Raw genomic sequence first — 15,598 nt, 5'->3', positions numbered from 1 at the left:
TAGCCTCTTTTCTGTACATCCCCATTGTATAAGGGGTTTCTTGCACTTTACCACACATGTACATGTTTGGCCTTTGACCCCCTGTGAATGTAAGTTGCTCATTATCCAACATTTTTATGTCCTGTCATTTCCAGTTAGACCTAACCGTATGCGCCTATAAGATGCTGCAGTTTGTAATGCAAAGAACTACCAGTCTAGTTTTTCTCATTTCAATTGCTTCTCTTTCTAGATTCTTTTATTTTTTTCTTGCATTGGCAGTTTGTTAGGTATTTTTGACTCAGTTGATCCCTATTGCTGATACTGTCTAACACAGTTCTGATGTATCTATTGTAATGTCAAATGCATCTTTTCAGTCAAAGATCCTTGATTTTTCTTTAAATTTCAAAATGGCTTGTAGGTTTTCTACCTGAATGTTTACTGAATTTCTTAACCAAACATACCGCCATATTAACATACTACTCCCTCCGTCCCATAACGTAAGACGTTTTTTGACTCTAGTGTAGTGTCAAAAAACGTCTTACGTTATGGGACGGAGGGAGTAGCATATTATGACTTGTGAAACAGAAAACTGTTTTCTCAATGTCTTAACCAAACATACCACCATATTATAAGTTTATAACATACTACCATATTGCTGATAAGCGCAGTCAAGCATTGTTAAATCAATTCAACCAAACTGAAACTCATACAACACTCACCAGATCATCTGAGCCACAATGGATTCATGGAACATAGGAAAAGCAACAAGCACAAACTTAGTGTCTGATATTTGCAGCACCCACCAAATATGAAGCAGCAGAACTACACAAACTACTACCTAGTTTTAAGTTCTTACTTGGCTAGGGCAGGGAGGTCTGCACTGGCACGAGCGGCGACATTTGCAAGGTGGGCAAGAGGCCTGTCGGTACCATCCACGAGGCCAGAGGAGTCGATGCCCTTGGTGAGAGTTGTAGACTGCTGTACCATCTCCAGCGCTTGTATTCTGAGCTCCATTGGATAGTCCTTCACACAACCAATTCTTGGACCATTCCCAGTGCTCCATTTCAGGGACAGCCTGTGGCCGAGCTGGTAGGATTTTGACTTGCTCATGGAATTCACCCTCTCAAGAATCGCCTCCTGCGAGACGCCGGCATCTCCAGGGCATTGCAGGCCACCTGATAAGGTTGTTTGGTAGGTTGCCCTTGCTTGCTCCACACGGGGATTATTGCCCTCGTCAGCTTCGGTCTGTGAAGATGCCCCAGATGCCTTGTTGGAAGGGAGAATCAGTTGTGAAGGATTGGATGACATGGTAGCAGCAGCAGGGTTCTGTTTGGTATTAGGCACCGGATCTTCATAGCAGTCTTCTTTGGTGAATGAGCACACCTGAATATGCAAAAATAAGTTCATGAAGTGAACCGTGTTACATTTGTTAACACAGGAGTGTGTTTACTGTTTAGATTTCGCTGATCCAAAAATATTATACCTCAACTTCTTTCAGATCAACTCCATTCTCTTCTAGAAAGCTCAGGAAGTTGCTAAGGTTTTCCGCACTCGGTTTGTAATGTCCACTATAGGCCCAGATGGACTGAAATCAGGACAGATCGTCAGAGAATCAAATTAGCATAATGCATCCAATGAGAGAGCACAATAACTAAATTATGAGTATGAAATGACTAGTATATCTTTTGGAACATGGATGCAATGTTAAGTGACAATTCACCGAGCGTAAAATCTTTGTGTAAACAGCACCACTTGCTAAGATGGTTGTCTTGACAATACCTTGATAACTGCATTTTCTGCAATAAACCTTCCAGCAGCTATGGTAGCACCTCCTGCTAAAAAGCTGGAGTGCTGGAATACACCTCTCTCTTTCTGAATATAGAAATAAGTATACAATTAAACGCTTATAGCGAAGCTAAACTTCCAAAACATGATATAATATTGCTCATAGAAATAGTCAAACTACCTTCCCAGCATAAAGTTTCTTTGCTGTGCTCATAACAAAAATCCATTTTGTCCCTTTAGGGCCCTGGCTTGTATCAAGTGGTTCTCCAGACATCTTGTGGGTAATCTTTCCCTCTGTAATGATGTATTCATAGTACTCGCGCTCTTGCTGCAAAACATCAGACAACTGTTAGAACCATCTGGCAGGCTTAGCTCTCTACAAAATTCATAGTTCATGCAGAATAATCTTCTTCTAAACATTCATGTGGCAACTTTAGCAACTAATTTGAACATGTTTCAAGACTTGTGGAACTTTTGGCGGTAAAATATATCTTTGATAACTCTGTCGAAAAATTGAAGGCGTGCACGTACGTTTTCCAAGCTTAACTTTGATCGACCAGTTTCCCGACTATATGTGGATTATCTCAATATAAATTTTGATGATTGAAAGGAGCTTTTTAATGAATCCAACGATATCAATTTTGTATCAACCAATCCAAATATGATTGATTGTCGATGCAAGATAAATTTGAGAAGAGTGTGTGTGCTTTATAATTCCGGAGGGAATATTGAGTGTTGCGGATATATCTCAGTTTGCGGATCAAGACTGGTATTTCGAGGGGCGAGCTTTGGTTTGAGGTCGAGGGATATGACTCCCCTCCATTTGATGCAGATCCACATTTTTTTTGGAAAAGGAGGTTTAACCCACGGCCTCTGCATCATTAATGATGCGGATCCACATGATGACAGCGCACAAGAATAATAAGAAGAACGCCGATGAGGAGGGGGCGAGCACAACTGGAAGCGTGCGAAGGGGTATTCTTCTACAAACGCTTCCACTTCGGCCAGCTCGTTAGCACGCCGCCACAGTACTGTGGTGGCACTGCAGGTGTGAGTACGATACAAGGTATTGAGGAAATCCTCATAAGCTGATCAAAACAAAATACGACAAAACTAGTAGGGAGCAATAACAGAACACACCGGGGTATACTACTAAACGCTCCCAAACGAGCCGTCGAGGAGAAGCACAAGAGACATGTCGCCACGCCCGAGGAGCACCCTCACTCATCGGCGACGTCCTCAAGAGGATCACAACACAAAGCGCCGTCGCCACCGTGTCAGCCAAGGCAAACTGAGGTTTTCACCCTGAGTGACGATAATGAAAGTTGGGGAGACCAAGGCGGTGCCGCCAAGAGGAACGCAACACCCACATGCATTTCCACCGCCGGCTCGGAGACGCAAATATTTTGCTCGACCCCACCTCCCACCACGCCGCGTGAGCAAGCCACAAGCCCCCCACGATGGGTACCCTACCACGACAGAACCAGGAGCACCATATCTAGATCAAGGCTTGACCGTCACCGACAGAGACAGCTTTGTCACGAACACCCACCACAGCGCACCACGCTGAAGGAAATATGCCCTAGAGGCAATAATAAAGTTATTATTTATTTCCTCATATCATGATAAATGTTTATTATTCATGCTAGAATTGTATTAACCGGAAACATGATACATGTGTGAATACATAGACAAAACTATAGTCACTAGTATGCCTCTACTTGACTAGCTCATTAATCAAAGATGGTTATGTTTCCTAACCATAGACATGTGTTGTCATTTGATTAGTGGGATCACATCATTAGGAGAATGATGTGATTGACATGACCCATTCCGTTAGCCTAGCACTTGATCGTTTAGTATACTTGATCGTTTAGTATACTGCTATTGCTTTCTTCATGACTTATACAAAGTTCCTGCAACTATGAGATTGTGCAACTCCCGTATACCGGAAGAACACTTTGTGTGCTACCAAACGTCACAACGTAACTGGGTGATTATAAAGGTGCTCTACAGGTGTTTCCGAAGGTACATGTTGGGTTGGCATAATTCGAGATTAGGTTTTGTCACTCCGATTGTCGGAGAGGTATCTCTGGGCCCTCTCGGTAATACTCATCACCTAAGCCTTGCAAGCATGTAACTAATGAGTTAGTTATGAGATGATGTATTACAGAACGAGTAAAGAGACTTGCCGGTAACGAGATTGAACTAGGTATTGGATACCGACGATCAAATCTCGGGCAAGTAACATACCGATGACAAAGGGAACAAAGTATGTTGTTATGCGGTTTGACCGATAAAGATCTTCGTAGAATATGTAGGAACCAATATGGGCATCCAGGTCCCGCTATTGTTTATTTACCGAGAATGGTTCTAGGTCATGTCTACATAGTTCTCGAACCCGTAGGGTCCGCACGCTTAACGTTTCGATGACAGTTTTATTATGAGTTTATAAGTTTTGATGTACCGAAGTTTGTTCGGAGTCCCAGATGTGATCACGGACATGATGAGGAGTCTCAGAATAGTCGAGACATAAAGATTGATATATTGGAAGCCTATATTTGGATATCGGAATGGTTCCGGGTGAAATCGGCATTTTACCGGAGTACCGGGAGGTTACCAGAACCCCCCGGGGGGTTAATGGGCCTACATGGGCCAAGAGGGAGAAGAGGGAAGGAGCCAGGAGGGGGCCGCGCACCCCTCCCCCTCCTAGTCCGAATAGGACAAGGGAAGGGGGGCGGCGCCCCCCCTTTCCTTCCCCTCTTCCTCCTCTTTCCCCCCTTCTCCTACTCCTACTTGGAAAGGGGGAGTCCTACTCCCGGTGGGAGTAGGACTCCCCCCTTGGCGCGCCCTCTAGGCCGGCCGCCTCCTCCCCCCCGGCTCCTTTATATACGGGGGCAGGGGGCACCCCATAGACACACAAGTTGATCTACGGATCGTTCCTTAGCCGTGTGCGGTGCCCCCTTCCACCATATTCCATCTCGGTCATATCGTCGCGGAGTTTAGGCGAAGCCCTGCGCCGGTAGAACATCATCATCGTCACCACGCCGTCGTGCTGACGGAACTCATCTCCGGAGCTCGGCTGGATCGGAGGCCGGAGATCGTCATCGAGCTGAACGTGTGCAGAACTCGGAGGTGCCGTACATTCGGTGCTTGGATCGGTCGGATCGTGAAGACGTATGACTACATCAACCGCGTTGTCATAACGCTTCCACTTACGGTCTACGAGGGTACGTGGACAACACTCTCCCCTCTCGTTGCTATGCCATCACCATGATCTTGCGTGTGCGTAGGAAATTTTTTGAAATTACTGCGTTCCCCAACACACGCCACCCACATGGCCGAGGCACACCGCCAATATCAGCCACCATGCTGCCCGCCGACGAACCAATATGTGTAGCCCGCCATCCAGGGCCGCCGCCCCGAGACCGCCCCTGTGCCACGTCTAGAGCCACCAACCACCGCGGGAGAGGAAGAGAAGTCCACTCCTTCCCATCCTAGACAACTCCTCACTCCGTGTCCGCCGATAGCAGCGGACCCCACCCCGTTGGCCATATACCGCCGACCGCCAACTGCCGCGGCAATCATCAAGATCCAAATCAGGCCCTGCCCGGAAGGCCCAATCTGAATTGGGGAACACCACACCACCACCCCAACCCTGCTTGGGCAAAAGGGTGAGCCCCCGGTGGCAACATCTGCCGCATGGAGGAAGGGAGGAGACTGCGGCCCTTGTAGCGGCGAATCTACATCCCTGGAAATAGCCAGATCCCAAGGAATATCCATCAAGTTGGCGCTGGCCCGCTCGGTCCCGATAAGGGTTGGAGAGGAGGCCGCATCTCGGACCGATGAAGCTACAGCAGGTCGAGGAGGAGAGCGTCGCGCCGCGAGGACCAACGCCACCGCCGACTTAGCCGGCAACCATCCTCGCCTGCCTACATCCACCGCCGACGGCCTGGATCTACCGTGCATGACATGGTCGCGCCGAGGCACGTCACCGCAGAAGATCCACACCACCACCACCCTGCAACGCCACCACCAAAGCCCCGCGGTTCCGCCGCCAGAGACCTCGCCGGCCTAGCGCCCCCGCAAGGACGAGCCGCCCCACGTCACCCGAGCACCATGCAGGAGAGGGGGAAACGCCCTGCGGCTGCCAGCGCCGCACGGGCTTCGCCCGACAGCGCCCTTTGGCGACAGCGAGGTGAGGAACCTAGGGACGGCGGCGGTGCAAACCCTCCTGTGGCGCACGTGGGGTGCGTCGCAGGAGCGGGAGGGGGCAAAATGTAAAAGTCGGTACCCGTTTTTATTGAGCTTGGACTTGAGGGAGTTGGCTCTCTTGGGAAGGCATTTACCCGGGCCAAAGACTAACCAACTCCAACGTATGAGATGCTTAATCGTATGTCGATTAGTGTCTGAGTGGGAGCAAAATTTTCCTCTGATCATGGTTTGGTTCATGCATTGAATAGAGGGTATGCATTCCCTTAAATTTGCAAAATGAAGATAAAATTTGATAGTCGCATATTCACCCCCCCTCCCCCCCCAAAAAAATCCATGTTTATTTGACACTCATCACAACATAATCCATGTTTTCACTATGAGCAACACATATTCTAGAAAGTGACACATGAGAAGCACAAAGTTAGTAGTACTTCTTAATCGTATTTGAGTCTTGCTGAAGAAACTTGAGCGTTGAATGAAGTTAGCAATCTGAAGTTCTAATACATCTCTCCTTTGAATATTTTTAGTAAGAACAACATGAATTCAAAATAAGGATGTCAACCATTAAGCAAACAATCTTACTGGACCAAGATATCTTATGCATTGCTTCTTCAGCAGAGCCCTTGGACATTCCGGAAGATCTACATCTTTTCCCTCACCAATATCAAGCCTGAATATGTAAAAATAAAAGAGGCCAATTTATATGCAACATACAATGGACGTATCTTGCAGAAAAATGACAAATATCTACATATGACTGCATGATTTCATTCGAACAAGAAAGATATCATATACACAATCACATTCATGTTGTTACCAGTAGAAGAACGGTTGGCCAGCCTGGGTCTGGCACCAGACATCATAGTAGAAATACAGGTTGTGCCCGCGTCTGTGTCTTGGATCAATCTACACGACGACAGATGAATTTCAGAAAAAAGTTGCAAATAGAAGTCCAAGTCAACAGATCTGTCAGATCATCAAGAAGTTTCGACAACAACAAGATGTGCAACTTTTACAATCAGTGTTCACACTTCACAGCTAACAAAAACTCCCAAGTCAACTTATTCTTTTCACACATGTACAGTTGAAAGCAAGTATCCAGCAAATGCAATAATACAAAAAATAGATTAAAAACAGCAGCGGATGTGTACTCACAGCCTCGATCCAGTGCTGGAAAGCCAGCTTGAGAGCCTTACCGTCCCTCGATAAACCCTGACCCACCTGCATCAAGCTCAGGAACATGTGTAAACATGAAGGGAAATTCCAATCAAAATAATCGTTTTCTTATGGTGGCGATTTATGCAGGGCAGCAAGACACCTTGGATGCATTGACGCTGACGCGCCTCCAGCGCGAGGCAGCAGTCTCCGGCTCCGGGCCGTCGTAGAAAGAGACGGTGTTGTGGTTAAGCCGCGCGAACTCCAGTGCTTGCCACCTTGATGAACGAATCCCAACCAGTAAACAGGTTAATTTTCAGCAGCCGTAACCATCAACTCAAACCAAATCAGGCACTGCCGACACCAAAACCTCCGTTCATGGAAGCCAGCTCAGGATAGGGCAACAACCAAGAAAAGGGCAGCAGCAATAGGCGCAGAATCCAAGAAATGGGGACCAGACCAAATGGATGAAAAGAAGCAAAAGGGTTTGTTTTTCTGTAGGATCTGGTTACCAGAGCTCCTCGACGACAACAGCGGAGTCGGCGAGGTTGCGCCTAGTTCGGTAGCTCCGGTACACCTTCTGCACCTTGGTCGCCGCACCATTCGCGTCGCTTCCAGGCAGCGAGGAGAGCTCCGTGTGTGCCAGCTCCAGCACAGCAGAGTCCATGTGCTCCAGCTCGGTCGCCGGAGGAGGCATCGCCGTTTCCACCTCCATCTATCGAGGCAATGGTTAGTCTTGTCGAGGAGTAAGAGGAGGAGGCAGGAATTTATGCCCTTGCACTGCAGTGTTTAACACGAGAGATAATTGGAGAATAATCTAAGGACATGAATAGACACTTGACAGTAACTGGACGCGAGTATTCTGTTCCCAGAACAACTTAGTGCGTTCGTATTCTGTTCCCAGAATAATTTGGTATTCTGTTCTGGGACTAGTACTAGTGGATGAAGGTGGCTTCTAGATACATAAAGCGTAAAAAAGCAATTACCTTGATCTGTACTCATCTCACGGTGTCCGTAATACTACCTTCCATACAGGATCCAGTTTTCTCTTTTTTTTGGATTTTTTTAGGGACCAGCATATTTGTTGTGCAGCACCAGGTTGAGCATCCTCCATCTCTACTCAACGACACCAGATGCAAGGCGAGTTCATCCCTGCAGATATATTTAGTAGAACGCCAATGTGGAAGTATGGACCGCTCTCCGGAGCACTGGCGGGACCGCGGGCGTGACCGGGACCGGCACTCCCCACCGCGTCGCTCCCGCTCGCCGGCGCGTTCCGACCGCTCTGATGTCTCCCCCCCCCCAAGGCGGTACGATCCTCCCCGGCGGCAGGCGCAGCTCCCCCCAGGGGTGGTCCCAACAACCGCAATGGCCGCGGGGCTTTTGAGAAGAAGAAGAAGAAGCGTGCTGCTCAGCAGCAGGCGGCCGCGGCATCCAGCCCGGCGTCCTCCGTGTCCAACCCCTCCACCACTCCTACGGTGGCGGCGACCTGGCCACTGGCCCCGGTGGTGACGTGCTTCAACTGTGGCGTGGAGGGGCACTGCCAGGTGGACTGCAAACAGCCCCCGTCGTGCTTCAAGTGCAAGAGGTCCGACCACCCTGTTGCGCTTTGTCCGGACCATCAGGCTCCCGGGGTGCTCGGCCTCTTTGGCTATGCCTTGGACGACATTGGCTTCTTCTAGATGGATCTTCACTACAAAAAAAATACACTTCCGTGATGATACGTGTTTGTCATAGTAGATCGCGTTTTTTGTCATGCATGTACATCCATGATGATTTTATGACAGAATCAAGATAGTCATACCTGTGCTGTCGTAGAAGTGTTCCATGACATTACCAAAATTATCATCACGGAAGTGTCCACTTCCATGACGATAAATCGCGCGTCACAGAAGTGCTTTCGTCAAGGGTGACCGACACGTGGCATCCACCGTAACGGAACGCCGTTAAGCTATCGGGTCGGGTTTTGGATCCGGTACCCCGTTAACAGCCCCGACCAATGGGGATTTTCCACGTGTAAAATCATCATTGGCTGGAGGAAACACGCGTCGGCTCATCGTTGGGACATATGTCATCCACTCATTGGACAAAAGGCGCCTATGATACGTCGACACGTGGCACGGCCCAACAGAGGCCCATTCCTGTGAAAAGGTCGGCCCGTTTGACTTGGTCAAAAGGTGGCGGGCCGACCCATGAAAAGCCTGTTAACGTCCTGTTCGCATATAGCCCATTTACAGCCCGCTAACCCAAGGCCCGTTATGCCCTATCTGAATTAGGCCCAGTAGCGTTATTTGGGCCATCCAATATGATTCCAGCCCGTTTTCACTTCTGGCCCATGTATGGCCCATGACGTCTTTCGGCCCATATGAGGCCCTATGTAACTCTTGGCCTATTAACGGCCCGTGATGAAACTGGCCCGTAATGAACAGTGTATCACTTTACACCCATTAACGGCCCGTGGTGAAACTAGCCCGTAATGAACAGTGTATCACTTTATACCCATTAACGGCCCATTATTTCGTTGGGCCGTTTCCAGCCCATGTTATCTTTCAGCCTTCTCAGAGCCCATTTATTCTTGGGCTCATTTCCAGCATTCGTTTACTTACGGCCCGTTACTGTCATTTTCTGCTTGTGGGCCAAATTCAGCCCGTGGTTACAGTCAGCCCGTTTGTGGTCCGTTAATACATTGGGCCGTTTTCATAGCGTCATCAAATACGGCCTATTAACGATGGCCCGTTATGGTCGGCCCATGAACAGACGATTTCAACTCTAGCCCTTTTACGGCCATAATGCGGTCTGTTTGGCCCATGTTTGGCCAATCGATCATACGGCCCGTATAAGGCCCATTGATGATACGACCCGTATAAGGCCCATTGATGATACGGCCCGTAGAAGGCCCATTGTTTCTACGGCCCGTAGAAGGCCCACTGTTTCTACAGCTCGTAGGAGGCCCAGTGTCACTACAGTAAATATTAGTCCATGGTTATTGTGGCCTAGTTTTAAAAAATAGGTTATTGCAGCCACTAGCAAACCGCGGAAAAAGAACTGCACTGACTACAAGCAAACAAATAAACAAGACAACAAGGAAATAAATAAGCAAGCAACTTATGCTAGGCTATCACGGCTATTACACATATTACATCCACTGGGCATCAAAGTTCGCCTCCAGTGCAAATATAGGGAACAAAGCAGCATATAAACGCTGCTGCAAAACATGTCCAGAACTGAAACCACTTCAGGAGAGTTCAAGAAACAATATCCTGGGCTTATTAACTTAATCTTGTTTGGCGCTTAAATCCTCGAGCGCTTGCTGTTGCACAAGAAAGTACGCATCTGAATTCTGCAGGGACTTCCTCAGTCCTTCGGCTTCTTGCTGCAGCACAGCTGACTGATGCCTTTCAGCTTGTAGCTGAGACAGAAGAAGCCGAAGTGATTCAGGCAGCGAGTTAGAAGAGCTTGTGCCAGCGGTAATGGCCAGTAACTCGAACACTACATCAACGCAGGACTATGGGGTTTTCTCACTGTCTACAAGATCGTTTTTATCACCTTTCTTGGAGACCAACAGGATTGTCTCACTATCTTGAACCTTATATGCATTACTTTCTCTACCATTTCATAGTGGGGTGCTCTTCTCCAATATTCTGTTTGCATACTACAAGAGAAACAAGCAGACACATCACAGGTTTAGCTTGTAGTATACGAAACTCATTTTGGTAAACCGGTTCAGTAGTAAGGTGGATAGGATAACAACATGAAACAAACATATATCTATGTACTATGGTCACTGTATTGTCCATATCATTCTAGTTTATGTTCCCTAATCAAGATAGAGACATAGTTCAACTCATATATTTTTAAGACACAACAGTATAGACAGAATATAAGTGTGAGAAACTACACAGCATTGACAACACTTGTAATGTGCATCACATGAGAACATAACTATTTATACAACTTAAACTGAAATCAACATAGAGCAAGAAGTTAGAACAGCAATCCAGTTAAAGAAATAGGTTTAAAACATACGTGTTGCGCCATTGGAGTTTCAATTGGATCCTTCAAATTCAAAAGTAGTTGGTATGAGTAAATACAGTGATGCAACAGCAAAGGAGTATGGACCATAGCTATGGAATCTGACCTGAGAACAGTTGCTCTTCTGCTTTAAACGTGGAGTTTGGGTTAGCTGTGGTGGTCTTCGTGCTTTGGGCACTACAGTAGCTTTACAAACTGCTCGTGTGGGGTACTCTGTGGTGGACATGGTGCTTTGTCAACTAGAAGTGGGTTACTATCCGCTGGGGTTGCGGTTAGATGGGTTTTACCTGGTTCTCTGCCCAACGGTGTAAGTGTGCAATCTGGAAGAGTCTCGATTATGTGTGGTGGGGCTAGTTTGTGGGCCAGTACAACCATGGTTCTATCTGCATCGACGGGTAGCACTGTCTTTTGTGAAGAATGGGGTTTTGCTCCCTTACATACTGCCATCACCCCTCCAATTCAAATGGCCGATAAACAAGAAAAGAAATTGAACGTACAGACATTGTATGATAGACAGATGTGGTAATTCACATATATGTTGTCTAACCAAACAGGACAACATGACACAATTTCACATATATGATGCCTAACTAAACAGGATAGCATGACACAGTTTCAGATATATGATGGATAACTTAACATGATATAATGGCATAATTCAACATATGATGAGTACCTAAACAGGATGACATGACAAAACTATGTGATGTTTTTCTAAAATAGGTTGGGATGAAATAATTCACATACATCTTGTCTAAGTATATAGGATGGCATGATATAATTGACATAATTGATTCATATACTAAGCAGCTGGCACTCGCATGTATGATCTCTAAACTAAGCAGATGGAATTCAATATTGTGCATATGATGTCTAAACTAAGCAATGCAAGACACCATATGCATCATATGAGAAATATAAACATTGCAACTTAGAGCATACACCTCAGGTGGGATATAGGACTGGTCATCTGTCTCTGAATCCTCCTCTGAGGAGCTCCCTGTAACCATCGAGATATATGCTTCAACAGGTACCATTGCCTGCTCTGAAGACCTTGTTTTCACTCCAGATTTTTCCATAACCGGCTCAAATGGTTGATACACATGAAGAGTAGTTCAATATACACAGATTGTCAACAAATGGAATACGTAATGAAAAGAGAAGATGGCATGAGATAATTCACATATATGATGCCTGGCTCCATGGAGGTGCATAATTCACATATATGATAACTGGCTGGAAAACATGTTGCATAATTCACATATCTGATATGGAAAGCAAACAGGAGGCATTCACACAAAGCATGTCTAATCTAAGCAGATGGCATGGCAATGCAAGACACCATATGCATGATATGAGCAATATAACCCACCCAAGTTAGAGCATGCACCTCGGGGGGGGGGGGAATACGACTGGTCTTCTGTCTTTAAATCCTCCTCTGAGGAGCTATCTGTAACCAGCAAGAAATCTGCATCGACAGGTAGCACTGACTGCTCAGAAGACCTTGTTTCACTCCAGATTTTCCCATGACCGACTCAAATGGCTGATGCACAGGAAGAGTAGATGAATGTATAAACACTATTGACAAATGGAATACATATGGACAAAAATATGGCACGATACAATTCACATATACGATGACTGGTTAAACAGGATGGCATTGCATGATTCACGTGTATGATGCCTGGCTAAAGAAGATGGCATTGCATAATTCCCATATACTCCCTCCATTCCTAAATATTTGTCTTTTTAGAGATTTCAAATGGACTACCACATACGGATGTATATAGACATATTTTAGAGTGTAGATTCACTCATTTTGTTCCGTACGTAGTCACTTGTTGAAATCTCTAAAAAGATAAATATTTAGGAATGGTGGGAATATGATATAGAAACCAAACAGGTGGCATTCACACAAAGCAAATCTAAACTAAGCTGATGACATATAAGATGTATAATGTAAGCAATGCAAGGCGCCATATGCATGATATGACCAACATTAGCATGCCAGGTTAGAGCAAACACCTCAGGTGGTAAACAGGCATGATCGGCTCCTTTTGAATCTCCATCTGAACAGTTATCTTCCTCCAGAATACAATCTGGAAATGCAGGAGGGGGGGGGGGCACTTCACCCACCATGGAGCGGGGTCTGCATGACATTATATTCCCACATAACGGTCTTCTCTTTTTCTCTACATGTTCAGTACGATTGTGTAAAATATCTGACATGCATAATAAAAAATAGTTAGATTTTGTAAGGCCTAAGGGGTGCATGCAAAAATCAAGACTGATGGAAGCAAACGAGTGGATGGATCCAAAACTAATGATAGCAGGTAGATTATAGCTTCAGTTTAAAAACATAGACAATGGGTCATCTATTGTTTGTTGCCCACCCAACATGAACCACATAGAAGACCCTAGATGAACCAGATAGTAGACAGATACTATTCGTTGCTGGCTCGATATGAGACCCATGGGCATTTCAAAACTCAAGTTTGAACGATAAAGTAGCAAGTAATAATAACTGATGTATAACATAAGCAAACACGAAAGACTGCGACCTCTCTTCCGGAACTGTGTAGTCCTCAGGTTCATCTGCTCAGTCGATGATGGTAATGCAGTTGGCGTGGCTGCCGGCAACGGGGAAGATGATCTGAGGCGGTGAAAGAAAGTCTGCAAGGGGGATCTCTGCTGCAGTGAACGCTTCTGTCGATGGTGCACCTCAGGTGGGGTGGATGACGGCACGGCAGGAGTAGGACATAACACACAGAGTTTTCTTTGACGCCTGTCTGAAAATGAAGTAAATCTGTAAGGGCTCCTTAGAATTAGAGGATTCTATAAATGCAGGGACATGAAAAACACAGGAATAGGATAGGAATACACGTGCAAAAGAGAGCATTTGTAAACAAAGGATTTCAGTCAACCTGGGTGTTTGGTTCACATGAATTGGAAGAACAAAGGAATTGAGAATCTTATTATGCCAGTAATGCAATTAGTTATGTTCTTCATGCATATTAATTTGAAAAGGACGTCCAAGTGAATAAAATTCCTACGTTTTTTCTTCGAAAGAGACACCAAAGGAAAAAATCCTCCAGTTTTGCTTTGCTCCACTCCTTCTAACAGATTTGCACGAATAATAGTTCCATAGCAAAGGATCCCTGAGGGGTCGACATGAATGCAGAGTAACAAAGTGATGCGATGAGTGTACAACCTCTTTGGCATAGCCTTGTGGACCTCAGCATCATTGGGTTGGACGTGGAGGATGGTGATGATGCTGGTGTGACTGTCAGAGGCAGGGAAGAAGATTCGAGGCCTCTGGAAACGGTGCTGAGGGTACTGCTCCGCTGTGATGGATGGTTCCGTCGATGGAGCAGCTCCGCTAAGGTGTACGGCGATGAGGCTGAAGCAGGACAAGATAGACAATGTTAATCTGAAGTGGGACCCTAATATTATCTGCAATAGATGATGTAAAATACATCACCAAAAAGTGCTAGATGTAAAACGCATTAGCCGCGCCACGGCAGCTCTGATAGATGCTGCAAGTACTGTTCACTCTAAACTTAACTGAAGAAAATGAACTTTATAGTCGAAACTGAATTTTACTGTCGAAACTGATTGAACTAGTAATAGAGCATTGCAATAGATGTTTAGGGCATTCGAGCGCTAGTAGCAGAGAAGTAGTGATCTAAATCAGCAGATGCTCAAGCAGGGAACACACTAGAAGAGAGTAAGTCGTGCAGTAGCACCACGAGCGAGTGCTAAAGCAGCAACTCCTGTAGCTGCCGGAGGTCGTGCAGCAGCAGAAGCAATGCAAGCGAGAGCAAGAGCAGAGCAGCAGCACGAACGAAAGTAACAGCAGTGCAGCAGCGCGACCGACAGCAAGAACAAAGTCGCAGCGTAAGCGAGAGCCGGAGCAGCTGCAGCTAGTGCCATTGTGGAAGTCGCTGCTAAGGAAGCAACGACATGGGGGAGAGACGCCGTGGATGATGTGGCCGGCGATGGCACCGTCGATGGAGACCCGCCATGTCTGCTTGATATTGAGCACCGGCAGCCCCGTGAGATCGAATAAAAGATAAAATGCAGCGGTGAGTGCAGAACCTCCTTGGTGGCGCCGAGTTGGCCTCGGCTTCATCGGAGGAATTCGTGAGGGTGCTGCGGTTCCGGTAGGGCAGGTCAAGACTACGCTATGGGGATTGAGGTGGCGCGATAGACGAGGCGAACATCGGGGCAGCTCCTTAGAGGTGGAGGACGGGGCGGCTAATCCGACGGGACGACGAGATCGACAACAGATCCTCATCCGGTGCGGTGGATGAGGGACGGCGAGCTGTTGTGGTGGACGACGTAGTCGGGGAAGAGTCTCCGGCTGGGCGGCGGTTGGGAGGCCGACGGAGGAGCGTGGGGTTTCGCGAGTTTTGGCGGCCTCGGTGTACGA

At 46.7% G+C, this 15,598-nt stretch overlaps 1 pseudogene; it reads right to left on the bottom strand.

Moving 5' to 3' along the window:
• Positions 1 to 584: 584 nt before the first annotated feature.
• On the bottom strand, positions 585 to 7,916 carry LOC123133765 (IQ domain-containing protein IQM3-like; annotated as a pseudogene).
• Positions 7,917 to 15,598: the final 7,682 nt, after the last annotated feature.

The sequence above is a fragment of the Triticum aestivum genome, chromosome 6B (genome assembly GCF_018294505.1).
Source record: "Triticum aestivum cultivar Chinese Spring chromosome 6B, IWGSC CS RefSeq v2.1, whole genome shotgun sequence".
NCBI lineage: Eukaryota > Viridiplantae > Streptophyta > Magnoliopsida > Poales > Poaceae > Triticum > Triticum aestivum.
The sequence above is the reverse complement of the archived record's forward strand: the minus strand, read 5'-3'. Positions and strand labels throughout refer to the sequence as shown.